Genomic DNA, 27,225 nt, shown 5'->3' with positions numbered 1-27,225 from the left:
AATCTAATTAATACATAAATGAACACCTTTTATTTTACACTCAATTTCTATAACATGCCTTTCAGAAATGAAGAAAACATGTTTAGCTTTTTTATTTGTTTGCTAGATGGATGACTGGTTGTTGTATGACCCAGTCGATACTTTGTCAGGTAGCAACGGCGTAACAGTATGTCATTTAAACTCCCTGCAGGGCATTCATTAACTGACCTGTTAACTTGTACAGCATTAATCAACCTTTTCATTTGAAATAATGAGTTTGTAGGAGGATGTCTTCAGCTAATCACACCCTTTTAATCACCGGTACGTTACATTTTAGCACATTTTTGACAGTTTTGACTATATTGTTTTATGTTGTACACCATCCTATGCAAGCTATAACACCTTGAGACTGTTTAGTGTGCTTATATTACTTAGCGGCTGCCATTGGTACTTCCTCACTCTCATATCATTTCAGTAGAGAGAAACTTTATGCGTGTGTTGATATAAACATCCTTACTTTTAGTTCTTTTTTCCCTCGAAATTTCCTTATTGTACATGGCTGTGACCGTCAAAGTATCATTCAATCTTTGTGTGCGCAGTAATTTGCCATTGTTGCAAAATGAGAGTGTTGTGCAGTTGCAGCTCAGACACCTCTACAGCCGGCAGCCGTTGACGGACAGTTCATACACGGCATCCTCCAGGCTCTTGCATTTAGCTTGCAGGCTGGGACTGCTGGAGCACTCTGCGGGCGAAGGCCAGCGCTCCACCCAGGTGTCCTTTCCTAACATGTAGATGAATCTGGCAGACATGGAGGGGAAAAAAAGAGGGGTTTAGGCTACATGCACGATAATATGTTTCTGTTTAGAACCAGGGTTTTAAATCGAAAACGATCCACGTCAACATGGGCGTTTTTGCGTTGTATTTGATGAACATCACATTCACGTACACTGTGCATAAGGGTGCCGGTGTAAACAGGAAAATGATCGCTTGCTTAGACGTAGAAAATACAGTATTGTGGTACTCTTAATTAATAAAAGGTCATGCTTGATACTTAAGATATTCCTCTGTATACTCAAATGCTTTTATTTTTCAAAATGTTGCTCTACCTCTCTCTCACGCCCATCAAATTTACTTTAAAAATTAAAACTTACAAATCATAGTTTACTAGATTATAGGTCAACACATGTCTCGTCGTTTCCCCGTTTTTTGGCTGTTTTCACGCTGGTAGCTCTGCCGGGAGGCTGAAGTCTCTGTCGTACTTAAGAACATTTATGCTTTTGTTCGTTTACGGTTTCTTTGTGGACATCGCAAAAGTTGCGCAGAAGAAAATAAGCGTTGATAAGAAAAGTAAAGTCCTCCATTTCGTGTCCATCACCCTCCTCAAATTGTATCCGCAAAACGTTTATTACTATTATACACACAGGTATAAACTACATTTACAGGGCTGGCCTGGGCTCTCTTCACACTGCACCAAAATGTTTTCTTTATTAATGTAAGATTGTTTCTGTCTGCACAGGGGATACTGTTACAGATAGAACTTGCAGGAATACACAAAGGCAATTTAAAAGAATACAGTTAATACAATTTAAATATGTGTAATGTTGTTCTCCACTATGATGCATTTATCACTGCAGTTTTATTATTTAAAGAACATCACAGGTGTAGTTGATCTTTCTCTGTCCATAGTGATATAACGTGATTGCCACTTTATCTTTTATATACTTTTTACCTACCTTTTAACAATCTGTTTACACCTCTGTGTTTTATATTTACCAGTGAGCATATGCTACATTCCTGTATGCCTGTCTACCATGAATTCCTTTTTTTCACATTTATTTGTTATATTTTAACTTCTGCACTTTTTCTGTTTTTAATAAATATTTAATGAGTATTTTTGTTTAATTGCCTCAATGTAATTGTTGTGCAAATGAAAATAAAGAACTTAAAAGCTGGAAACGTTATTTTGACCAGGAAAATAAAAAATAATGTTGCCTTTTTATGTTTTCTCAAACTGTGAAACATTTATAAACATGGCTGCCAGTACAAAAGGTATTAGATGCTTATATGGCCATTATAGAAAAAAATAATAATGATAAAGTAGCAGGGTGAGAGGGCTAATATTCAGAGAACAAAAACTTAGAAATTCTGAGATCATGTCCTTAATATACAAGAAAAAAATGTATCTTCTTTTGAGATTATAAAGTCATAAATCTGAGTTATTTTTATTGAAATATTACCTTTCTTACCATGCTCTATAATTTATAAAAAAAAAATATTTACAGTGACCCTAATTCTGCATTGTAGCACTAGGAAAAAATGTGAATACTTTGAATACAATAGACATTTTTCAATAAAAATCGTACGTGTATAGAACCTGCAACTGTCTGTTGTACTGCAAGTATCGTAACAAGTGTTTTCATTCGGTTCTTGCTCTTCTTACCTGTTGGTGTCAGCGTCAATGTTCCACAGGTCCTCTTTGGGGCCGATGATGAGGTACTGGGAGCCCGGGTTCAGGACCAGTCCATCTCTGCAGCCTCCGTGAGACATGAAAAACCTCCTCTGGCCCATTTCAACTCCTGCCTCCATGCCTTCAGATCCAGGAAATATATATAGCTGCATTATTTTTGAATTACTAGATAAAAGAGCTTCAAATCCATCAAGTAACATGGATTAACATCCTGGGCTGTTAAAAAGTTATTTATCTTCCATCATTAGGAGAGAGTCTCCTTATAGTGTTTTTTTATTAATAAAAAAAAAGGGCTGATCATAAAAGACACACATCCATTGCATTGACTCACCCAGCTTGATAACTGTGATCTCCACGTCGTATTTGTCGTAGTAACTCTGGCTGACACTCAGCACCTTCACCTTGAAAACTGAAGCACAACAAAACAGGGGTAGATGCCTTGAAATGTGTCTTAATTATTTTGGCCCCTGACCTTTCTTCTTCTTCTTCTCTACAATAAATAAAGCATCCTAATAGGCACATTTGGTATGTCAGAGTTTACATAGCCTCAAAATAAATGCTACAACAAGCGAATAAATTATTATTACAACAAGTGGGTGGCTTGACAGTTTCCCCCTTTGACTTTACAGTTTCCTGTACAGAGTCCTTACATGTGCTAGATTTAGTCTTTCATAACTCAAGCTTTAAGTATTTTTTTGCAAAATATTGAAGATTACTATTAATCATTTTCTCTGCATATTGTTCCTAATGCACCAGTGTATATATAAATGTGTGTGTGTGTGTGTGTGTGTTAAAGCTGCGAGTGTGTGACAGTGTATCATACCGTGGTGTAAAGTGCTGCATGCAAACGTCTCTCTTTCTTTGTCTGGGACGTTTTCCGTGTCGCTTCTTGAGACGCAGCAGTCACCTGGAGATCGTGAGCGAATGAAAAATAATAATAATAATAATAATAAGCAGGAGATGAAAATAACCATAAATACACACATGTCCACTAATGCCTTGTTGCTGACACGGGCAGGCTTTTACCCTGCGTGCAGCGGCAGACGCTTTCCCTGCAGATCTGAGTGAGCTCCTCTTTGTCCTCCTTGGGAGTGTAGGTGCGACTGCAGCGGTGATCTGAGAGAGAGAGCAGGGACACAACACATGTCACTGATTACAGTTAATAAACTGGACATATTTTACATCATCTGATGTGTGCAGGAAAGGACCAAACCTGCCATTTATTTCGTCTCAGGTCTGGTTTTTGAACCATCTCTTGCATGTGATGGTCAGAATGTGTTTGTCCTACCTGGGTTGTAATACTCATAGACGGTGACCGAAGACGGCTGCAGGAGGCCGACTTTGAAGTTCTGCTGCAGCCTGAAGATCAAGATCTCCGGCTCTTTGTGAGACACCTGGGAGGAGGACAGGGGAGGACAATTTGTGAAAGCAACAGAGAGGAGGAACAAACATTACAGATGGTTTAGTGAACCTGCTTCATGGAAAAGGCACAGAACTGGAAACTCACTTAAAGAGGTTCATTTTCATTGGAAGGAAACTTTGAATTTGTGCAAATCATAGACACGAAGCAGCACGTCAATGCTTTTACCTTGAAGAGGTGGACGATCAGAGAGCCTCTGTCACTCAGGTTATCAACGATCTGGAAGTTACTGATGTAACGGTCCACTGAGTTTGACAGCTGGACAAACACACAAATGAACACATCTTTTATTTAACTGCTGTTTGAAAGGGATTTATTGGGATGTTGCCTTCTTTTATGTGTTGGGAAAAAACAACAAACACCCGATAAATCAGGTCTTTTTCCTCTGTTGATCTGAGAATTCATGCTTTTATTTCCTTTTTTGTTCGATATGATACCACTCCTGGTTCAGGACTTAAGGGGACAGGCTTTTACAGTCAGGACCCCTCAGCTCTGACGCCCCCTGCCTGTAGATCTGAGACTTGCAGAATCAGTAACATGTTTTAAATCGCTTTTCATTGATTCTGAGCACATATTTTTTTTATATATATATATTATTGTTGCTATTTTTTACATGGCCTTTGTGTATTTTGGGGGAATTTACCCTGTATTGTCTGATTTGATCTCATTGCACACCTTAAATATTTATAACTGTTACACATGTTGATCACTTCGTAATCTGGTTTGAATGGCGCTTTATAAATACATTTTATTATTATTATTTACTCATACAAATAGTCACAAAAAATTTCAACTACTGACACAGAAAAGCATCTTTTTTTTACCTCCCCACTTGAAGTTGAAGTTCACTTATCAAAAGGGCTTGGCGTTTTTGTAAGGCATTTCAAATATTTACATTAATAAAATGATATTACTTATCATTTTAGCTGCTTTTTAAAAAATAAAAGCAAAAACATTTGCAGTAAAACTATTACACATTCTCTTGTGGCTTTAAAGTGTCATCCTGAAGATTTCAGTCCTGGTTGATTTAGATTGTTTGTACATGACCTATACATTTACCAAACTGTGTGCAAAGTTCCAGTTTTTTTCTGTATGTAGTGATAGTGATAGTGTAGATAGTGACTTAACATACATTTATTTACATTTTTAACTCTGCATTAATAGTAGATATACTCTACACCAGCAGGCTAAACGTTAAACTGGTAAATCTGTTAGTAGAGGACGTTTACCATCTCCAGGTCAGCGTTTTCTGGGGTGAAGCCAGTAGGCAGGCTGATGTCCAGAACCACCATTCGGACATCTCTGGGTCCTAAAGCCCTGTGGGGAAGCAAGAGAACAGCACTGACAAAACATACTTCTGACTTTTTTATTCAAAGGCTACAAGACAGGCTCAATTTTGAATACAAGTGAAAAAGGATGAAGACAATAACTCACTTCACTTTGATGGTGATCTGGTAGGATTTTTCTACATCAGCTGGAGGCTTTTCTGTGATGGGACAGAAACAAAGCATTTGTTAATATACTGAGGTTGGGTTGCTTGTGCTGTGGCCTTAATTGTATATAAAACTACATTTTATTTGTGCAACAGTATCTTATTTTATTAATAATAATATAATATTTCATAGAAATGTATTGAAGGTGTCCAGTGTTTCTTGTGATATGTAAAATCGCATCTTTAAATGCTCTATTTTTGCTGGAGTTGTTTTACAATTCTTGTTTTGTACATTGTTAATTTTTTACTTTTTTTTACTTTTGCCCCTTTAAATATTTACGTTGTTGTAAAAGTTCCTTATAAATATAGTTTACGAAATGTAATTGTCGATATTTAAAACATTATGCTTTAAGTTTAGTTTGATGGTGACTATCATTATAAATGTCAATAAAATGTTAATCTTTAGCGATATTTTCTGCTTTGTTATCTATAAATGATGGTGTGTTGTACATTTGAATCATTTAAGCTTTTGTGTTTTTTTTGTGTTCGGTTAAGATGTGATGTTTTTATGTCATGTTTGATGCTATTTGTTCCCGATATATCTAAAAAAGGGAACAATCTGGATTGTTTTCAACTTTGCTTAAATGATTTCCTCCCTTTGTGGCACTAAAAGTTACTTGACTGAATGAAAACAGAGAGAGACATAATTTGTTTATTATGAGACAGTGTGAGAACTTGAGTTACCGCTGGATTCTTCAATATCGACGTTGAGTTCAAAGTGCTGGCAGGGCATTTTCTCATCCACCTCATGCAGCTGGTTGTAATAGGTCACAACCTTTGGACAAAGTTCAAGTAACAGAAAGTGACACCACATGCAAAAAAAAGAAGATACAAGACAGAAATCAGTAAAAAAAAAAAAAAAGAAAACCACTTAGAAACAACTTCCTGCTGTATTTCTTTGTATTTTTTTCAATGGGTTGCACCAATGTTGGATAATACCAATCTTCATTGGCAGCGTCGGTCATGTAATCCTATTATTGATTCCATTTATGCATGTGTTAATATTTTATGTGTGAAAAAAATGAAATTAAAAATGTTGCTGAACATTGTACCTCCAGTATTCCCTGTCCGTTCCCTCGAGCCTGCACATCCAAATTCATACCAGCAGGCAACTGCAGAGCAAAGGCACCAGAGAAGAAGACATTTGTGGTAAAATCATAGAAATAGATTAGAAGTAGAACTTGTATTCACATCTAGTGTGTGTTTGCATGTAAGTAGGTGAGAAAGAAATTATAAATTGGCCCCTGACAAACGTCACAAAGCGAGGACATAGAAGAAATGCCCAAAACCTGCATTCTTTCTAATGTCCATCAGGGGGCGACTCCTCTGGTTGTATAGAAGTCTATGAGAAAATGACTCTACTTCTCTCTTGATTTATTCCCTCAGTAAACATTGTAAACATGAGTTTATGGTCTCAATCTCTAGTTTCAAGTCTTCTTCAATACAGCATGATGTTCATTTAGTAAATGATGCTCCATTTAGAGTCAAACAGACCATAAAGCAGGGGATGCTTTAGGGCGGGGCTACTTTGTGATTGACAGGTCGCTACCACAGCGTTGTCCGTGGTTTCGTCTTACAACTTTAGCTCTTTCCCAGTGTGTTTTCACTTGATGAAAGTTAGGTGTAATATTGCAATAGCACGTAAAATGTTGTTTGGTTGTACTCCAAAAACCAAGATGGCAAGGGCCCAAAACCAAAATGGCGACGACCAAAATACCAAAACCAAGGCTTCAAAATGGCAGTCAACAAACGTCACGGTGACTACGTCCACTTCTCAAAAACAGTCTATGACTTTAACAAGTCAAATGACCATGACAAACAACTCAATGTCCATTCTACTCCTATTCAATCTCTACGGGCAATATACATCAAAAATACACTTCCTGATGTTGCAGAAATGCCTTCAAACTCACTGTTTCATGTTAATAAAACTCAACTGACAGTCCATCTGCGTTTCTGTACATCAAGTGAGGAACATCATGATACCTCCCACTGTCTCTTACTGATGATTTTTACATACATCATGGATTTTACATTCAGTTTTCACGTCTCTCACCCTGGAGGAGCGAGCAGCGTAGGCGGTCAGCGGGTTGAAATGGTAGCGGATCTCATTGCGTCCTGTTAACCTGACGTCAACATCCAGACTGAAGTCTTCGGGAGGTTTGTTTATCAGGTACTCTGACAGCGCCTGGAGCACCACCATGGTGGACTGAGGAGGGAAGCAGAGCACCGATAAGAAAGATTGAAGGACATTTGATAGGACACTAAAATTTGTCCTCGTCTTGCCTTAATGATCAGCATTGGTCCCAATGTTTACTTTATTGTGTTATCATCAGTTTGGACTTTTATAGTGAGAAACTATGAAGTGAACAATGAACAATTTCTAAATAAAATAATAATATATCTTATTACTAAGTCATATAAGTATGGAAAGAGAAGGTTTAGGACCCGAAAGAAATGTGGCAACTGTGAGATACGTTGCAATACAGTTTGGACCAAGGTAGCTATCACATTAATACTTTTTAATACTCTTTGTACATTTTGGGCAATGGTGCAAACCAATGGGCAGCACTGCTTTATGGCAATTGTTGATTTATCCTGATTCAGATCTTTCAGCCAATTCATTTAACGAATTTAGTCAAACATGAATAATTTGAAGAAGGTTAATCTTGAGTGAAATATTGTGGCTTCTTCTGTAAGATACTTTGCTGTTAAAAGAAGAACAAACATCCTAGATTCTGGTCAACAGCATCAAAATGTATAACTGTCAATGCTAAACTTGTAAGAAGCAGTTGAAAGGTCAGAAGGTAGCAAGTTGACAGTTATAAGATTGTGTTGTTTAGAGAGGTGTTGATTCAACTGTACGGTCATTTTGTAGGATGTTATGGTGGTGTTTCTGTTATTTAGCCAAGCCTCATTGATAGAAATGGAGTTAGTGGGTGGATGAATCAGAGCCCGTAAGCCGCCACCAGACTCGCCCTGCCGTTACCTGAGTGGAGCCGAAGCCGCCTCCTCTCCTCCGCTGGTTGTTCAGCCATTTAAACGGCGCCGCGGCTTTCATCCATGCGTTTCATCTTGACCAGAGCCAGCAGGGCGTAGCCGGTCGCCTCCAAGGTGAACAAGGTGTTCTGTTTGTCGGGCCAATTGCTGCCACCTGGAGGAGAGAGGAAACAGTGAAGGAGGAAGGGGAAATAGAAGCACTTTGAAGGGATGGTTTGGATTATTTGAAGAGGGCTTGTATGAGGTTCTTCTTCATACTCAGTGTTTTACTACAGTAGATGGAGTTTGGAGAAACAGACAGGATTACCAGCACACAGGTTGAAATAATGTACTCCTATGGATTTTACAAAAGCAAAATTGTTTGTGTCATTGTAGGACTTTATTGTTTGAAAGGCTTAGTTTGGATTCACCAAAGTAACAAAATAACCCAGAGAAACTAACCGATCGAGGCAGTGGTAGACCAGCAACTCCTGTGTTGTGCCAGGTAAAATTACTGTTTTTGTTAATGGAGTCTCGTGGCTTTGAAGAGAGCATAGATATATATATGGGCGGCTGTGGCGTAGTGGAGAGCAAGGTAGTTCTCCAATCAGAGGGTCGGTGGTTCGATACCCGGCTTCGGCAGTCGATGTGTCCTTGGGCAAGACACTTAACCCCAAGTTGCTCCCGAAGGCTTGCCATCGGTGTGGACTGGATGATGAATGTTAGTTAGAGTCTGATGGTGGCACCTTGCATGGTAGCCTGTCATCAGTGTGTGAATGGGTGAATGATATGTAACATACTACTGACTGTAAGTCGCTTTGGATAAAAGCGTCTGCTAAATGACTGTAATGTAATATTTAGTTTCCAGTTGTCTGACAGCATTGTTAAACAGTGAAAATATTTTAAATATAGCATAAAATTTAATAAACCGATTTTTTGCTATCTAAAATACGTCCACAGCAGTACATTGCTTTGCTCCTGTGCTGCTACTCCTGTCTGTTTCTCCAAACTCCATCTACTGAAGAAATACATGACAATGAAGAAGTACCTCATACAACCCTACTTCAAAACATTCAAACTATCCCTCAGATTTTTTTGTTGCTGTGGAAAACAAGAAGTGACATTTGACAAAAAAAAATCAATCAAATGAATTGAAAAGGCAATAACTTGATGAAACATGGATGAGTGTATGAGAAACCTCGAGCAGCAGCGCTGAGTAAAGATGGTATTGGGTTGTAGGGTTGAGTTTTGCCCAGCAGAGCCAGCGCGTAGGAGGCGATGGCCACGGTGTACGGTCTCCTCCCCGTCATCACCAGCGCTCTCCGCAGGTATTCAGACGTTTTACGCATAACCACCTGCAGCAGGCACATGCGGTAGATGATAGTCTTAAGAATAACTACTGATAACAAACCCGATCCTGATAACAATGAGGTTTAAAGAAATAGCCTCTACAGTGTAACGAGACTGGATGGAGCTTTGTTGATCTAACACTGCATTCACAGGTCACATCATAAATGACGTCAAGAGAACAGGAACTCACACTCACACTAAGTATTCTCTGTAGCTCTGTATAAAACTGTATGAATCTTTAGAGTATTCAATAACCCCACTCAAGTTATTTCCCAGTTGATTTCAGGAAAGTACGTCTTTGTCCCGTATTTATGAAGTGGAAAACAGAGTTAAAACGATTTTTTACAAACCAGACTCATCATGTGACCATCCTGCCATCCAGTGGTCAATTGGTGATAACACATATATGTGTCAAAGTGACGAGATGTTGTGACGCAGTTAAGGTGACAGTACATATTAGCGATAGTTATAAAATGTTTACACGCTAGTAAGTCACATGACCGATGCACAATTCTGATCTGCATAATCTTTGTTAAATCCTGTGTATTAAGTGTATGTAACTGAAATTCCATTTGTGTAAGGTTTATTAATCTCATAGTGAAGAAAAGTATGTGGTTTATTTGTTTAAATTGTTAGATTCATTCATTTGACACCTCTCTTGCACAGAGAGCCCCTCTTATCTTTTCGTTTTTCGTTCGTGTTGGTTGTGTGTCTTGTTAAGTGTCACGGAGCTATATACCCGCTCCTGTTATTTTTATTTTAGAACAGCAGTTTTTGTCAGTACTTTTTTCCTCAACTCCTTTTGAGCATCTTATAATTATTCATTTTAAGCAAGCCTTATTTTTGTTTTAGTGTACGTCTGTTGACCTCGTGAGATATCAACTTTAATACCGAATACCGCAATGGATCCAACGCCTGCCTTGAAGCAAGACACAGAGGGAGCCCGGGGACTGAGATCGGCTCTCCAATCCATCTCGCCACAGCAGTGGGTGAAATTCCGAGACTCTTTGCCAGCTCACTGGGTGAGTTTTCCGAAGACAGCCTCCTGCGAGCCATCAACCAGTCATATTATTTCAAAGTGGGAACTATAAGGTCAATGAAATCAGGACTTATATTGAGACTGGATAATTTGTTGCCAAATTATTGACTTTATTTTAATTATTTTCCTCTGTTTAGAGGTGGTGCCCCATAAGTTTTTTAAAGTAGTTTGATAAACCACACTACAACAGGCAACAAACATTAACTGATGTGAAATGTACCTCTACGTTTGGACCAGTGCAGCGGATCCCGGCCTGCTTGGCCTCAGCGAGCGCTATGAGGACGAAAGCTGTCAGGGTTATCTCGGGGTCGTCACCACGGAGACCGCCCTGTAGACACAAACAAGAGGTTTTTTATTAAAGTCTTAAATACTTGAATAGGAACAAATCCATCTTTGGTTATACAGAACCAGTTCATTCCATTTTTTGCATATCAGTTGTTTATTTCTCAAGGTCCCCATAGAGTCTTACAAAAGATTACTTAAAGACATTGTGGCTGCAGTGCATTCTGGGCAATTAAGACAGAATGATACATTCTTCTTCCTGAAAGATGGTGTCGTGTCCATGAAAAATGGCAGCTCTAGGAAGTTTTCACAAAAGATGTCTGACAAACCAAAACTTGGCTAAAAAAAATCATGTTTTAAGTGATTTAAGGGATTAAAAGTGATTTCATTGATGGGGAGGAACGAAGGAACACATGAATGGAAAGAGGAAAGATTATGGGAGTTATCAGCAGGATCACACAGTGTGTTTTTTTAGGTCTCACCGTCATGGTAGTGCTGTACACCGGGTTGTTCTCCACGAAGTTTCCCCTTTGAAGCTGGTGTTTGTTCCTCACCAGGTAGAGCAGAGGGTCGCACACTTGCTGCTCATCAACGCCGGTGATGGAGTGAGCCATGGAGAGAACTTTCACTACGTACGCCGTGATCCTAAAAATCATGTGGACTTCGATTAAAACTACACCTGGTCAGTTATAAACATGTTACACAACATATATATAACAGATGAAGTGATGAGGAATTGAACCCTGATATCAGCACATACTGACCTTTGAACTGCTTTTCTACAATATTTAATTTCACAATGTGGCACAGTAAAAATGTGATTGCATGCATACATTCAAACAATTCACAAATATTACATTGGATCCCTTAAATTGTTCAGGTTTTTTTCTTGTAAATCGACACAAATATGTGAAATATAAAATGTTGAGAGTACCATGTACTTGCACCTTCCCGCCTGTAGGGAGGGTAAGAGCCATCACTCATTCTGTATGCCAGCTGGTTCTCATAGCCTGAAAAGAACATGGAATAATTAAAAGATGGGATGATAAGGAGAGAGCGATACATCTTTATTGACTCATAATCCAAACTAAAGTTTGATCCAAAATCTCGCCATCCATCCATCGCTTTATCCATTCATCGACCAATCCATGTATCTGACTGGCCATTTATCCATCATTCTTTTCATCCGTCTATTTATCCGTCCATCCACCCACCCACCCATGTATCCAACTAGCCATTTAACTGTCTATCCATCCATCAATATATCCATTCATCATCTATTTATCCATCCATGTTTGTAACTCCCCATCCAGCATCCTTCCACCCACATAGCCCTTCATGTTTATCCAACTACCCATTCATCAGTCCATCCACCTTTGTATCAAACTAGCTATCCATCCATGAATCAGACTATCCATCCATCCATCCATCCATCCATCCATCCATCCATCCACCTATGAATCAGGTGGATGGATCCATCAAACTATCCATCCAATCATCCATCCATCCATGAATCAGACTATCCATCCATCCATTCAAACATAAATCAGACTATCCATCCATCCATCCATCCATCCATCCATCTATGAATCAGGTGGATGGATCCATCAAACTATCTATCCATCCATCCATCCATCCATCCATCCATCATCATTCCACCCATCCATCCATCCATCCATCCATCCATCCATCCATGTTTGTATCTCTCCATCCACCATCATTCCATCCATCCATCCATCCATCCATCCATCCATCCATCCATCCATCCATCCATCCATCCATTCCCAGATATTGAGATCAATCCATGTACTCACATACACTATCAAATCAAATGAACTATTTAATCCATTGATCCATCAGTCCATGTAAAGTACACATGGCAGTCCATCCAAATTATCTTTCTTAGTGGCCGTTCATTTAAACAACCATCAATTGCCTGTTTTACTGCTTTTCTTGACTTTTTTGGATATCCTTCATCCATCTATCGACACATTCTTTTCCTTCTCTCTCACCTCTCCTGATGTAGCGGAGAGCTTCAGCCCTGCGCTGCGGCCCTACGCTCTCCCAGCTGTTGGTTCGATCCAGGTAGAGCGTGGCGATGAGCGGCAGAGTGATGCTGGCCAAGTTCTGCTCCACACAGCCGCCGGGCATCCGGATCAGGGAGGCCAGGGAGTCCTCACTGATGGAGTTATCAATGCTGTCTGCCAACACGTTGCCTGGAGGTCAAAGGAGGAATCAGGAATCAGAGCATTATCCGAGGTTCATTTATAATCCTTACCAGCTCTCAGTCAGTGACTGACCTCTGACATTGATGAACGTCTCCGGGTGAGAGTTCGGCACAACTGACTCCAGTTCGATCTTGCCCATGTGAACAGTTTGCGTTCCTGCAGTGGACGGAAGCAGAAAGCCATAAAGTTTAACTTTGTTATTTTCTACACCGAACCTGAAGAGGATCCATTCATTATAATGTATTAGACACCAAATGAATAATTCTAAGATTTTCAAAATAGGTCCTTGTTTTTTTTTTCTGAGAGAAGAATTGGTTAACTCATACAAATGTGATCTCAAAAGCATCCATACTGGTGGTTTAAACATTAAAAAGTGAATAGAAAAACAAATACAATTTTCAAAAAGCCAGATTTAAGAGACTGAAATCAAGTCATTCTCAATAGAGAAAGAAAATGTAAACAAATAAATAATAATAACATAAATAATTTCTTACACTGTACTGTAACTTTTAATTCTTGTATTTTATGCCTGTCTTATTCTATTTTAGCTTGTTGGTATTTTCTATTTGTTTAAATTGTATTTGAATGTCCTTTCTTGGGGTGTTTTATTTTGTTTTGATGCGTTTGATGTTCCAAGGAAGAACTTTGAGTTGCCTTGTGGCTGAAATGTGCTTCATAAATAAACTTTCCTTGCCTCGTATTTATAGATAACAGGAAATGATGCATCGCTGCGGCCTTCTTACCTCCCTCAGCAGACGGGTTCAACACCGTACTCCAAACTTCAGTCTTCTGCACTCCGTCCAGCTGTTTGGGTTTAGAAAAGAGTAATCTTTATTCAAGTAAGCTTGTTATCTTCTAATTACCTTCTTAATATCGATATTCTACTCTTACATTCTACTTTTTTTACAATCCAGAATACCAACTCTCCTGTTTTAGCAGCTGACCCTGTTTTTAGAAGAACAACGACACCTCCATCATCAAGAGTGACTCACCACCACCCGGAGTTGTTTCTGGATGCGGTCTCCTCCCATCCCGTCTCTGCCTACCACCATCACCTCCAGGGGAAGTTTCCCCACCACCAGCGGCACGATGGTGTAAGGCACCGCCACGGAAGAGCCGGCCGGCACCGTCAGTTCCTGCGTGTGTCTGTTCTTGAAGGCAATGCTGCACATTCCTTCGGTCTTCATCAGCACCACCCTCACCTGAACGGGAAATGTGTGTGTGTGTGTGTGTGAAAGAAAACCCTTTTAATGTTCCAATAAACTAATGTTAACGCACAGTGGTGGAAGAAGTAGGCACATCTCTACTTGCAGACTTTTTAAACTTATTTAAGTAAAAGTAGCATAAACACATACTCAAAGTACAAAAAATGAATTCATAATGAAAATGATTGTACATTACTTGATCATAATTATTGATGCATTAACAAGCTCATCACTTTATTGTTGCAGCTGTTATGGGTGGAGCTCATTTTAATGACTTACTGCTGTGTAGTTTAATCTATAATAAAACATAATTTGTTAGTCGATCATATCTTGAATTAATAAACTGAATCTGCAAAGTCACTAAAGCTGTAAGATAGTGGAGTAAGTCCAATATTTACCTCCGAGATTTAGTGCAGTAGAATGTAGCATCAAATAGAAATACTCAATTATAAGTACTTTAGAATTGTGGCCTACTCAAGTATAGTACTTTAGTAAATGTACATTCCATCATAATCATCCTTAAATACATTTAATAACAGTTTTTTTCCAATTCTAGGCGATAAAGTTGGGAAGTATTCTTTTTCTACTCAATAATACTCCTAATGACAAACAATGGCTAATATTATTAACATCACCATTTGTACACATATTTCAATTTTCAATGATTAAGACATGTAGTTTGAATGTGAACAAGGTGCCGGTGCATTAAAAAGCATCAAAACAGAGCTTTACCTCGCTGCCAATCAAATGAGGCAATGCCTTTAGCAGAGAATGCATTCTATATTTATTAAATTCTCCGGATGAACAATAAGGAAGTGTCTGTGCTGTGTCGTTCTCAGGTGATTTTTCTTACATGCAGGTTGTCGTAGCCGTAGTTATGCACCACCGCTTTAATCTCGATCTGTTCGTTCCTCGCCACTGAATACGGCAGCTTCAGGTCCACAAAGAAACGCTTCCACGCCCTGACGTTGTAAGGCTCCGCGACACAGAAACCTACAGACATTCAGAAGAACATTAGTGATGGGGCTTCTGCACATGCACGAGTGTGTTTTACGTGTTTCCTTCATCCTTTGTGGTAAGAGATTTAAACTTTAAAATCTTTGCAAAGTGTGGACAATTTGTTCAAACGTGTTATTTTTTTGTAAATGATCATTTTTCTGTGCTTTCATACTTTTAATGCAATCACTGAAAATGTACCCATTTCCTGTAGAGTTGAGCAACTTGGACAACAGATTCTACCGAAAGTCTACAGAAATAACAGTTTTTAATCTTAGTGTTGGTGACGGTTGTTGTAAAGAAATGATAAACATGTGCAGTGCATTGTGACAAAAATGAAGACATCTCGAGGTCAAGTGCTTGCATATTATTAGTCCAGTGTTTATAAAATTGGGGACGATAAATATGTGACACCCGTATTTTTCCGACAATTTTGCCTATTTTGTCATCACATGCCGCAATGTGACCAACACCTAACTCCGCCATCAGGGGCGATCAAAGGGTACAGATGACCCCGGTCAAGCCCCAGGAGGTGGGGGCTCATGCAGGTCGGCTGACCCTTAAAACGATCAATTCACTTATATCACAATAACTATGTCCAGGCGGCAACCTCCGGTTCTGAAAAGTGAAGCCAATGCAGAAGTGTCTTTAAGCTGCATTCTCTCTCCTGTCCACCAGGGGGCGACTCCTCTGGTTGTATAGAAGTCTATGAGAAAATGACTCTACTTCTCTCTTGATTTATTCCCTCAGTAAACATTGTAAACATGAGTTTATGGTCTCAATCTCTAGTTTCAAGTCTTCTTCAATACAGCATGATGTTCATTTAGTAAATGATGCTCCATTTAGAGTCAAACAGACCATAAAGCAGGGGATGCTTTAGGGCGGGGCTACTGTGATTGACGATCTGAAAAATCCAAGATGGCAGCGGCCAAATCGCCAAACTCGAGGCTTCAAAACGGCAGTCCACAAACCGATGGGTGGAGTCATTATGACTACGTCCACTCCTTATATACGGTCTATGTCGGTGTTAAATGTGCAGAACAGACCAGTGTCACTAATTTAAAGATGTAAAGTCAAAATGACCAACCAAAAACCAGGGGCTCAAAAAAGAAAAGCCAGGGTACAGAGAGAACAGGAAAATGAACATGGAAGATTGGGAAATAACTGTGCTACCCTCTTCCTCTTCCTCCTCCTCCTCCTCCTCATCCTCGTACCTGTATGAGGTGATGCACTGATGGCCATGACTCCCCACTCTGTGATGCTGTCGGGTAAGGGATGGTTTATGTTCTTCGACGCCAACCTGTTGATCAGATTCATATCTGTGTTATCACTAGGAGGGCAGACACGTTAAACACTTTAATTAAAAAAAAGGTTAGCATAGCTGTATACGTGGATGGATTATGAGACAATGGGTCCCTGAGCACAGACATGTAAAGGACCTCCGACCCTCCAAGCTCCTACATAGGAACAAGAGCCAAACATTCAGAAAGATGTATTTTTGGTCATTTTGCATCTCTTTGTGTCTCTTTTTGGCCCTTTTGCATGTTGCACAGTGTTATTAAATCTATTTTGGTTCCTTTGCCTTGCATTTTGGTGGTTTTGCATCCCTTTGTAGTCATTTTGTGTCCATTTTTGGTATTTTTGCATCTTTTTGTAGTCATTTTGTGCCCCATTTCTGGTGGTTTTGCTTCTCTTTGTAGTAATTTGTATCTACTTTTGATCCTTTAATTTGTTTGAAGTCATTTTGTTTCCCTTTCTAGTCATTTTGAATCTCTTTGTAGCTATTTTGTCTCTTTTTTGTTGTTTTGCGTCTATTTGTAAAAGTTTTGCATCTCTTTGTAGTCATTTTATGCTTCTTTCAGGCTGTTACTCATCCTTTTGTAGTTATTTTGTGTCTCTTTTTGGTCATTTTGCATCTCTTTGTAGTGGTTTTGTGTCCCTTTCTGGTGGTGTTGCATCATTTTGTAGAATGTGTTTGTCTCTTTCTGGTTGTTTCGTGTCTCGTTTTGGTCATTTTGCATCTCTGTGGTAGTTTTGCGTCACTTCAGAATCAGAATGAGAAATGATTTACTGCCAACTACGTTTGCACAAAAAAGGAATTTGACTTAGTGATGATTGGTGAATAACGTTAAACACAGTAAAATACAATAAAGACATAATCCCTTTCAGCAGCTAACTTGTTAAATGTTAACTTGATGACAAACAACAACTGCAACTTTGCAGTTTGGGTAGAGAGATCGTTTCACAATACAAACACTGCAGACATACAGCAATCTGCATTAGTGCAGAACATGAATGTCTGCTGAACACGGGAGTCAGAATTGTTGATTCCATCTGTTTATCCAGCGGTTATCACTGACCAAACAAAACATGATGCAATGCCGGGAGTTCACAGTGCTACATGTTTCGCCTCACATGATGAAACAGAGTGAGAGGCTTTGGATCGTCACATAGTGAAACGTCAAATATCACTGACTGGGTTTGGACTGTTGGGGACCCGGTTGCTGGTTTGGTGAAATATCCAGAACAGATAATGGACGGAACAGATTAGAAACAGATGCATTGAATGCAACTCACAATAATAAACATTTAAAAGTAACCTTCTTTTGGCTTCGACGTTTTTCGAAACATCATCATACGTCAATACACAAAGCCACATTGGATAACTCTAACTCCACCATTGCTACATACCAAAATCTTTACAATTGCAACACCTGGGTTGACACGAGTGGACAAAATATTGTGTTCTTACTGATCCACTAAATCGTTCTCTGTCCACTTTAAGGGATGACTTGTTTACTGCCTTGTTACCGTGGAGATGAATCATGGACTCAAACAAACTTCACACACTTTCAGAATACACTGCAGTGAAATTAAACTGCTGAACTTCAATTCAGGCCTCTTCACAAACACTCATACGTTTAAAATCAGTTTTATCTTTAGCAACACCAATAGATCTTAAAACTACAACAAAAATGGCAAATCAAGAAAAGCCTTATATCTTATTTTAGGATCATTTATTTTTCCTGTCTGAATCTTTTGAAGATAAAGCATTCAAGAAACAAGTCTGAGAAGTCGATTGCATAGTTGTTACACTAATCTATGGAAGCCCATAAGGGACTGTCTTAGAATTATAATATAAACTTGAAAATCTAAATAAATTTCAACAATAGTATTTTAAATTTTCACATATGCATGTGTTATTTGAATAAACATTTTAATGAAAATGCCATAATCCATTTTTCATTTTCACATTCTATAGGGGGTTTATGACCATATTAGATTTAAAATGGAAAAGGTTGGTGTTCATTGAATATTATTAAATGTCAATTCAAATTTGAAAGTTAAAAAAGCAATATAAACAATGTAAACTGATTTTCCATTTATGGTGAATTATAAGTCAAGAAAAAGAAGTTAAAAACGCAATTTTCAAACCATTTGAAAATGTAAATAGCATTTGACATTTAGTTTTCAAAGTCGTACCCCACTGTTCAGTGGACAATTTAAAATGTCAAATCAAATTTGAAAATTAAAATGAAATTTTCTACTTTTGTGCAAGAATAATTCAAGTCACAATTACAAGTTAAAATGCAATTGTCTTACCATTTAAAAAATGGCAAAAGCATTTGAAGGAATTAAATGTCTTTTCTAATATCAAGTTTGCATTTTCATTTTTAAAAATACCCTTACGGGCTTCCATACAGATCTGAATGCAATGGTGATCATCTTTTTTTTTTCATTCTCAAATTGTATTTGATTGCGTGCACACTATTTGTTCTTAGTTCAACACTGGGACTAATAAAATGTAAGAATATAAATAAATGAATGAGAATTGTCTTCCTCTTTAGTGTTTCACTCACCCCTCTCTCTCAGCCTGGTTCGGCAGGGTAACATCCGTCCACAACCAAGACTCGTAGAACTTGGATCGCAGATACACTTGAGTCTCATCCAGATACTCCTCCTCCTCCTCCTCTTCTTCCTCTACTACGTTTTCTTCTTCTGCCATTTTGTTTGCATTTGAGTAGGTCATGTGCAGGTCTGGTAATGGCCGTGCCGCCATTCCGGGAAATCCCATCACTCCAGGCCTTTCACGTGGAGGTATAGCTAGTACAGGTCCAAATTCCCAATCTATGTGGACACATTTTTATATGATGAGCAGGCCTTGACCTTTCATAACTTATCTCTAATACATAAATCTAGATCTGTTAATATGTCTGCACACACACACACACACACACACACACACACACACACACACACACACACACACACACACACACACACACACACACACACACACACACACACACACACACACACACACACACACACACACACACACACACACAATACATTACTTAAAAGTTGTGTTTACATTCATTGCATCTCCCCAAAAAACATTATTTTTTAAGTATTTCACATCCATGTTTACTAGCTTGTACTCTTCTTTTTCCCTCCCTCTGCGGGTGCATGGCTTTGTGTTTTGGGGTGGTAATGCAACCTGTAGATCAGCGGAATTGCGTCACCAACATGTGCGTCACTGCATGCAATACAATAAAATGGGGATCCACTGTTAAAAACTGTGCAGGGTACCTTTAATGAGCTAGGTGGAAGGAATAGTTTTAGATATGTGCGACTCTGGCTGCCCTACAGATGGCGATATCGACCACCACTTTTTCCTCTTGACTGTCCTTGTTTTTATTGAAAAGTCCGGACAACTACTATATGGATTGCAATGGTATTTGGTTCATATCTCCCTCAAGATTAATCGACTTTCCTCTGTATTTTCATCCATCACCATCTAGATCTAGCAGTCTGAAATCTCAAAACTCATCGGCTATTTGATGGTCTAATGACTGAAAGCCCGGCGGCAAGGGACAAAAGTCATGGGGTTTCGGTGAAGCCATTAGATATCAGAATATCAGAAATCATTGTTTTACAGCGCGATTGGCAACTTCAGACGCGAGAATGGAGGCGGAGTTGATAGACGGCGTCTGCAACCCGATGGTTATACAAGTAGATACTTTACAGCAGTTAACAGCAGTGTTGTAGTCGAGTCAAACCGAGACCCGAGTGTATCGACACAGATGACGAGACTAAGACTAGAAGGGGTTCAGACCAGGTCGAGATCAAGGCAGGGCGAGACAAGAGACAGGACCAGACCAGTGCTCCTCGCATGCTGCATAACACAAATAAAGTAATGTGGATCAAATGTGGAACACGTAAAAAATGCTCCTCAAATTGATCTGATTGATCCACATTCCCGTAGAAACGGCCAAAGAAGAAAAAATGAAGATTCCTCTCCATTTATCATGTTTCTTGCCATATCTGCTGAATATATGTGTGTTTATAAAAGTGCACCATGAGAAATGTCTTGATAAAATATTCAAGAGGAATAGCAGAGGTGGATTTTATGTGTGGGAATTGTCCTTTGACAGAGTCCTCTTTGTCTGAGACCGAGACCAATACCTTCAGAAAGGGGTCTTGGGACCGGTCTCGAAACCAGGACAGATCTCAACTACTACAACACTGGTTAACAGTGGTTAACACTGGTTAACAGTGGTTAACAGTTGTTAACAGTGGGTTCCGAGGTTGCACTTCGGCAAATGTGTTCCACCCATGTTGCTCTCCTCCCAGCTTTTTACCTGCATAGTACCAAAGCCTGCTCTGGTCCCTCTGCCTACAGTTTATAAAGATCATTTGGTTTGTGACCAAACACCTGCAAAACTAATGACATTCCCATCGGCCCAATCTGACCAATGTGGTGATTATTAGCTCACACTACGAAGATGACACCACTAAATTCCAAAGAAATATGTGAAAATGTTTTCTGCTGACTAAAAATCAGCAACAGAAACAGAAAGGAAATAATAAGGGAAAAGTAGAGTAATCACAAAATATATCCGGAGACAGGGGGATCCTTCCCGGCTGCCTTCTCAAATCATCTTGAGCAGAAAGATGGACAAAAGAGGGAATGCTGGGTAGAGTAATGTAGGTGGGGGGAGGCGTGGTCCACGGCGCCGGGGTGGTGGGAATCTCCGTGTCAAACACTTGGTTCCTGAAGCTGGCGCAGCAGTAGCGGAAGGCCCTGATGCATTCCCAGCCCTCCGTGATGTAGAGGGAGCGCCGCGTGCAGGAGTACGGCATGGGGATCTCCCTGAGGCCGTCCTTACAGCAGCGACGTTGCAGCTTCTCCTTGTAGTGACTCTCTGGAGGCAGAAGGAACCATCATCACCATCATTAGTGCTAGTAATATATAAAAATCAATATTTTGTCGTGGGAACTGAAAACAGAGACGGAATAAAGTTAGAGGCTAGCTGGGGAAGAAAGAGGGAACATTTAGCAGCTTAAAGAGCCAGACGTTTTCCTCAGGGCTTGGTTGAGACCAAACCATGAAGGAGATTATTGACTTTACATTCATTAGGTAGACGGAAACACAAAACCAATGGGATCCTTCTCAATGTCTACTGGATGTGAAAAAAGGCAGCTCTTTGCTCACATATCGGAAACTTGAAGGGCACCGGGAGAGTCGATGTTGGGGATAATAATGCTTCCTTAAAATAAGAGGAGAAAAGTGAAAATTGTGTCACCGACATGTGTGGCCCACTGTTGAACTGTTAAGAACACTGACTCTGCATTCATCAGGTAGAAGGAACCACGACTCCAATGAAATGTAATATTTTTCTACATCTGCTGGAAGTGAAAAAAAGGCAGTTTTTTGCTAACACATTGGCAGCTAGAAGGGCATTCGACGTTAAGGAAAGTGAAAAAAATTGGGCCCCATGATACGGATACATGCTCCATCCTTCCATGAAAATTTCATGAAAATGGAGCAAGCACTTTTTCTGTAATCCTGCTGACAAACAGACATAAAAACCAACAAACAGGTAATAACAACGTAATCATTTTTCTATGTCGGCTTGTTGTTGTGGCGCTCCTTCTTTCCCCTAAGCGGCAAATTAGTTGCATTTCATTCCCTTTTACTCACCCAGCTGGGCTTTACGCTGCAACAGTTCAGCAGAGCGCCTCCTTCTGGTGCTGCCTGGACACTGCAGGGCTGACGAGAGGAGATAAAACATTTGACCATATCTGTTAATCTGCGTTTTAACTTACGAGTATTTACATTTGCAGTAAAAGTACTTCTAATAGCATTTTTCTTTCACATATTGTGTGGTTGTCCCATGCTAGTTTAAACTATCTAACTAAATGATGCCATTATATCAGCCTTGGATGTGAGTTTCTGTTGGCCACAGAACACCACCTATAGTAGCTCCGGTGTTGCTTCACGTTGAGCAAACACACAGCGCAAACATGGCCTTCAGCAAAGAGAAAGTCGGACTCTAACAGCAGACACAGTTACGTTTACAGCAATTATTTGATTATTATATGTGAATTTAAAATATTCTGTGTGTAGTTTTCTTTATTGATAAAACTACGTACAGTTTATGAAGGGTTTTTAACAGCAAACAGTAACCACAGATGAGAAAGGTGCTCCCTATATGTGCTATTATTTTTTACATTGTCCCATTTTTGTATTTTTTTAAAGAATAAAGGTCATAAATGACAACTTGGAATTGGAGTATTATCCACTCGTTTATCCAGTCTATTACCTGCCAGTACTTTTAAAGCACCGATCTCCTCATTCATTCATTCAATCACTAAACTTTTTTGGAGCTAATAAACAAATTAAGCGATAAAAAAAACAAAGCAACATTTAAGATTAAGGGAACACATTAAGGGAGTTTGTTCAAATCACAGCATATGAGAATGATATGCAAAGCAACGTCAACTCAACATATCAGTCAGATGTATCTGAAAAATATATTTCTTTTTAATTCAACGTAGTATCTCAAATTAGGGCTGGGGGATTATTCAATATCATAATTTATCTATGGAATCATATCGTGATGAAATCAAATATCAAGATATCGTGATACGCAATAACATCGTCTAAATTGATAATATATTCTAATTCTCAGAAAATCGGATCAAACTGGGTTTAATCAAACCACTGCCTTTATCTGATTACTCTGAATTTGTGTACATGCATGTAAACATATCGTAAAGCTGGAAATATTTATTTTTTTCATTATTATTTCCCTTGAAACTGTTAATTTTGCACTAAAGTTCTTAATTAAATGAGAAAGTATTTTCATTTATCAAGTATTGAATTCACACAGGAGTAAACAAAAACAGGCTTTACCATACGGTTATTTCATAAAGACTAGTTTTCTATTAAACTACCAGGAAACGTGCTATATTCTGACACATTTCAGCAGCAGCTCCATGCTCCTAGGTTACCTTGTCTGTTTTGGGTGTTGAACCCGGTGCTGGAGGAGTAGAGCAGTCCGGCGTCTGAGAACACCGCTTTGGCATCTCTGCCCCCCCCTCGGGTGCAGCCGAGGTCTCCGTGCTCCACCGCGCCCCAAATCTAAAGGAAAAGGGCCCCGTTGAGGACAAGGGGACGAGAGGTTTTTGAGATGCGGTATGGCACTTATGATTCTTGTCAATATGGAACAAAATATAACCTGTTGTCTTTTAGTGTTATTATACCTTCCTCTGTGTGAGTCTGTCCCTGTTGAGCAGATACACAGCGTTGTCCACCGCCACCAGGCTGACCTTTGCCCCCGGATCACCTCTGATCTGGAAACTAAAGCTCTTCCCAGGTACGTAGTCGCGATGTACGCCGTCCGCCGGCCCGACTTTCAGCTGGAAGACAGCGAGAATTTAAAAATGCATCGACACAAAGACTGAAGAGCTGAACAAATACTGTTTGTGTTTCAGACCAGATCAGAAGAGTAAATAAGAATTTAAGAAAAAGGCTGGTATTATTCTATATTTTTCCTTTTTCAATTCAATTCAATTCCATTTAACTGTATGGCACCAAATCACAAATTTGCCTCAAAGGGCCTTTAAGATTCCCTAAATTCATTGATTCCTGCTAAAGACACAAATCTAGAAGAACTGCTCACAACTATATATATTAATATATTGTTTTTAAAAGGCTTAGTCATTTCCCAAAACATCTGGACAAAGTAGTTTTCTAGTGACTCAAACTGAAGGAAATAGTGCATTTGTGGGGGACTATTTTCAGCGGCGGATTAATCCACAGTAGGTGCTCTAGCGAGAATTGTAAAATATTCACACATGTGTATCAGTAAATCTGAAGTCACAGAGAAAAATGTTTTAGGAGTGGCATACTCTTCCGCAAACACAACACAACAACCTCAAGTTCTTCATGGCAGCTGCACAAATCACAAATTAATAAACGCTCACGTCTTTGCTACAGTTACTGCAGTTAATATGGTTCAAAAACACATTTTCATACAACCTGAAACCTTAAAAAAACACCATAATGCAGCATATATTCACTGCAGTAACTGTAGCAATAATGTGAGCGTTTATCAATTTGTGATTTGTGAAATAAGATTTGTGCAGCTGCCATGAAGAATTTGAGAAAGTGTAAAAAAACAAACTACTGTTAACTACAACCACGAATTCTACTTGTCCACAGGTGCGTCGCTCCAATAACACCTTCACACTCCCACTCACCCCTCCAACGCATGAATCTGACACATCCACCCAGACGGAGTCCGGCACCACCTCCTCCTCCCGCCCCTCCCAGGGAATGACGTAGAACGCCACGAAACGGAACGACGGCATCAGCTCCGGGGTGACGGTCACCCCGATGCTCGTGACCAGCTGACCCCTCACGTCCACGTGCTCTGCAACAATGATTTTGCCTTTACTCAGCACCTGAGAGAGATTTGGGGGGACAAATATGATTATATTTATTTGATTTTGTTGCCATGTTGGGTATATGCGGTGCTGTGTTCTGGTCTCACCAGGTAGGTGATGTGTGTGATATATTGTTTGTGCGTCAGGTCTGCAAGAGCGATGCTCAGCTTAAAGGACAGCTGCTCTCCTACGGAAGCCTCGTTGGTCGCCGTGGAGATGTACAGGTAGTTCTGCTGGTGCTGGCTGAAGGTGACGAACGGCTGGACGGTGACCCGTTGTTTGGCCTGCTGCTCTGGTCTGAGGTCAGCCTGCGTGGTCTCAGCCTGGGAGACACACACACGCGAGATAAAAAAATGAAGGTTTGTGACAGTTTTGTCAAAATTGCATTCATGAATCTGGTCTATCTGACATAATACCGTCTTCTGATGACCCTCTTTCTCAGGTTTATAAAAAAACACCTTTGCAGGTTTTTTAAAAAATGCAACAAACTAGGGCCACAAATGACGATTATCATTATCATCGATTAATCTGCCAATAAATTGCTGCTTATGAAAAGACAATACATGGTGAGACACATTTGTTGAGAGCCCAGCATGGAGGAATTGAGAAAAATCATTAATCTTGCAAATTTAGGAGGATTTTTGCTTAAAAAATGCCTCACAGTTAAATTAAAATAACTGTTTTTTTTTTTACTGTTTTCTGCTATGCAAGTTTTCAAGGATAACAAATATGTCACGCTGAACTTCTGGGAAACTTCTCTAAAACGCTGCACAGGACAACTAGATCATTTCTAGTTGGTGTGATGGAGGAGCCATGGGTATCGTGGCACTTTGGGTTTGGATATTCAATATTCAATATAAGCATCTGAAGGCTCCAATGTACTGTGTAAACATTTTCCAAACCGTATTACTTGAGGGAAAATATCATGTAAGTCTGTTTTTATCTGGGGAGAGCAGCGTTGTGTAAAACTTGATGATTAATAGTTGAAAGATTAAACTTCTCACAACATCAGACCCGTTTAAATCTGTGCTTTCAGGCTCTGTGGTTAAAATGTGAATGCAGCCACGCTGACCGTGATGGTTTGTGGGTGTTTATCCGCCGGCATGTTGATGGTGACTCTGCCGCTGCCGGAGGAGAGGACCAGGGGAGTGTTCAGCAGCTTCAAGGTGACCAGAACGTTTCGGGCCGGGGAGCCGTCGTGGTGGCTCACCTGGATCTGGACAGGTGGGGGGATGAATATTTCCATTATGTGATTTTATATACTTTTTAACTCACTGATTGAGCTGAAGGACACATGAATACAAGACACAGAGATTCTCCTGGATGAAACAAAAACAAACATCCAGTTTTGGGAGATGGATCATGAACACATAGGACGGTCTTTACTGTGAAGTCCAAAGGCAGGCCCGGTTTGAAGTACTTCGGTATCTCTTGGAAGGACACGATGTACGGAGACTCCACAATTTTAATGCCAGTCTTCTCTGCTTCAACCAGGTCGCCGCCTGTACAGGAGAAGAAAACAGTAGAGTTCAAACTGTACCAACAATAACCACAAACCTGAATAATATCTGGAATCTTGATTCAAAGGTACAACGGTGTGTAAAAGCTATTATTGGTAAAAGAAATATATAAAATAAAGGAGGGAGGGGGGTAAAAATCTGAGAAAAAACTCTGGTATTAAAATCGTAAATTTCAAGAAAAAACTCACAAATTTACACGAAAAAATACTGGATGTTCTCTGAGATTATAAAGTCATACATTTGAGAATAAAAACAAAAAATCTCTGAGATTAAAGGCACACATTTAAAAATAAAAATAAAACTTGGCAATTTTTTTTTTTTTAAGAAATCACTTCGCTTTGCACGGTTGGATCAACCCCATCACAACACAGACTGCTGCATTATTCCCACAAAATATGACATAATCAAATCACACATTGCAATTAGATCAAACAATAAGGAAATACTTGTAAGTTTTGTCAAGAATGAGAATACTATCATAAGTATCTGGACTTTGAAGAGACATTGTTCTGAATTTGGCTTATTTAGAA

The 27,225-nt window shown here is 39.4% G+C and overlaps 1 pseudogene; it reads right to left on the bottom strand.

Moving 5' to 3' along the window:
- Positions 1 to 518: 518 nt before the first annotated feature.
- Positions 519 to 27,225, bottom strand: part of LOC129096492 (complement C3-like) — a 33,882-nt pseudogene continuing 7,175 nt past the window's right edge.

The sequence above is a fragment of the Anoplopoma fimbria genome, chromosome 9 (assembly GCF_027596085.1).
Source record: "Anoplopoma fimbria isolate UVic2021 breed Golden Eagle Sablefish chromosome 9, Afim_UVic_2022, whole genome shotgun sequence".
NCBI classification, from domain to species: domain Eukaryota; kingdom Metazoa; phylum Chordata; class Actinopteri; order Perciformes; family Anoplopomatidae; genus Anoplopoma; species Anoplopoma fimbria.
Note: the sequence above shows the minus strand (reverse complement) of the source record. Positions and strands in the feature narration are given on the sequence as shown.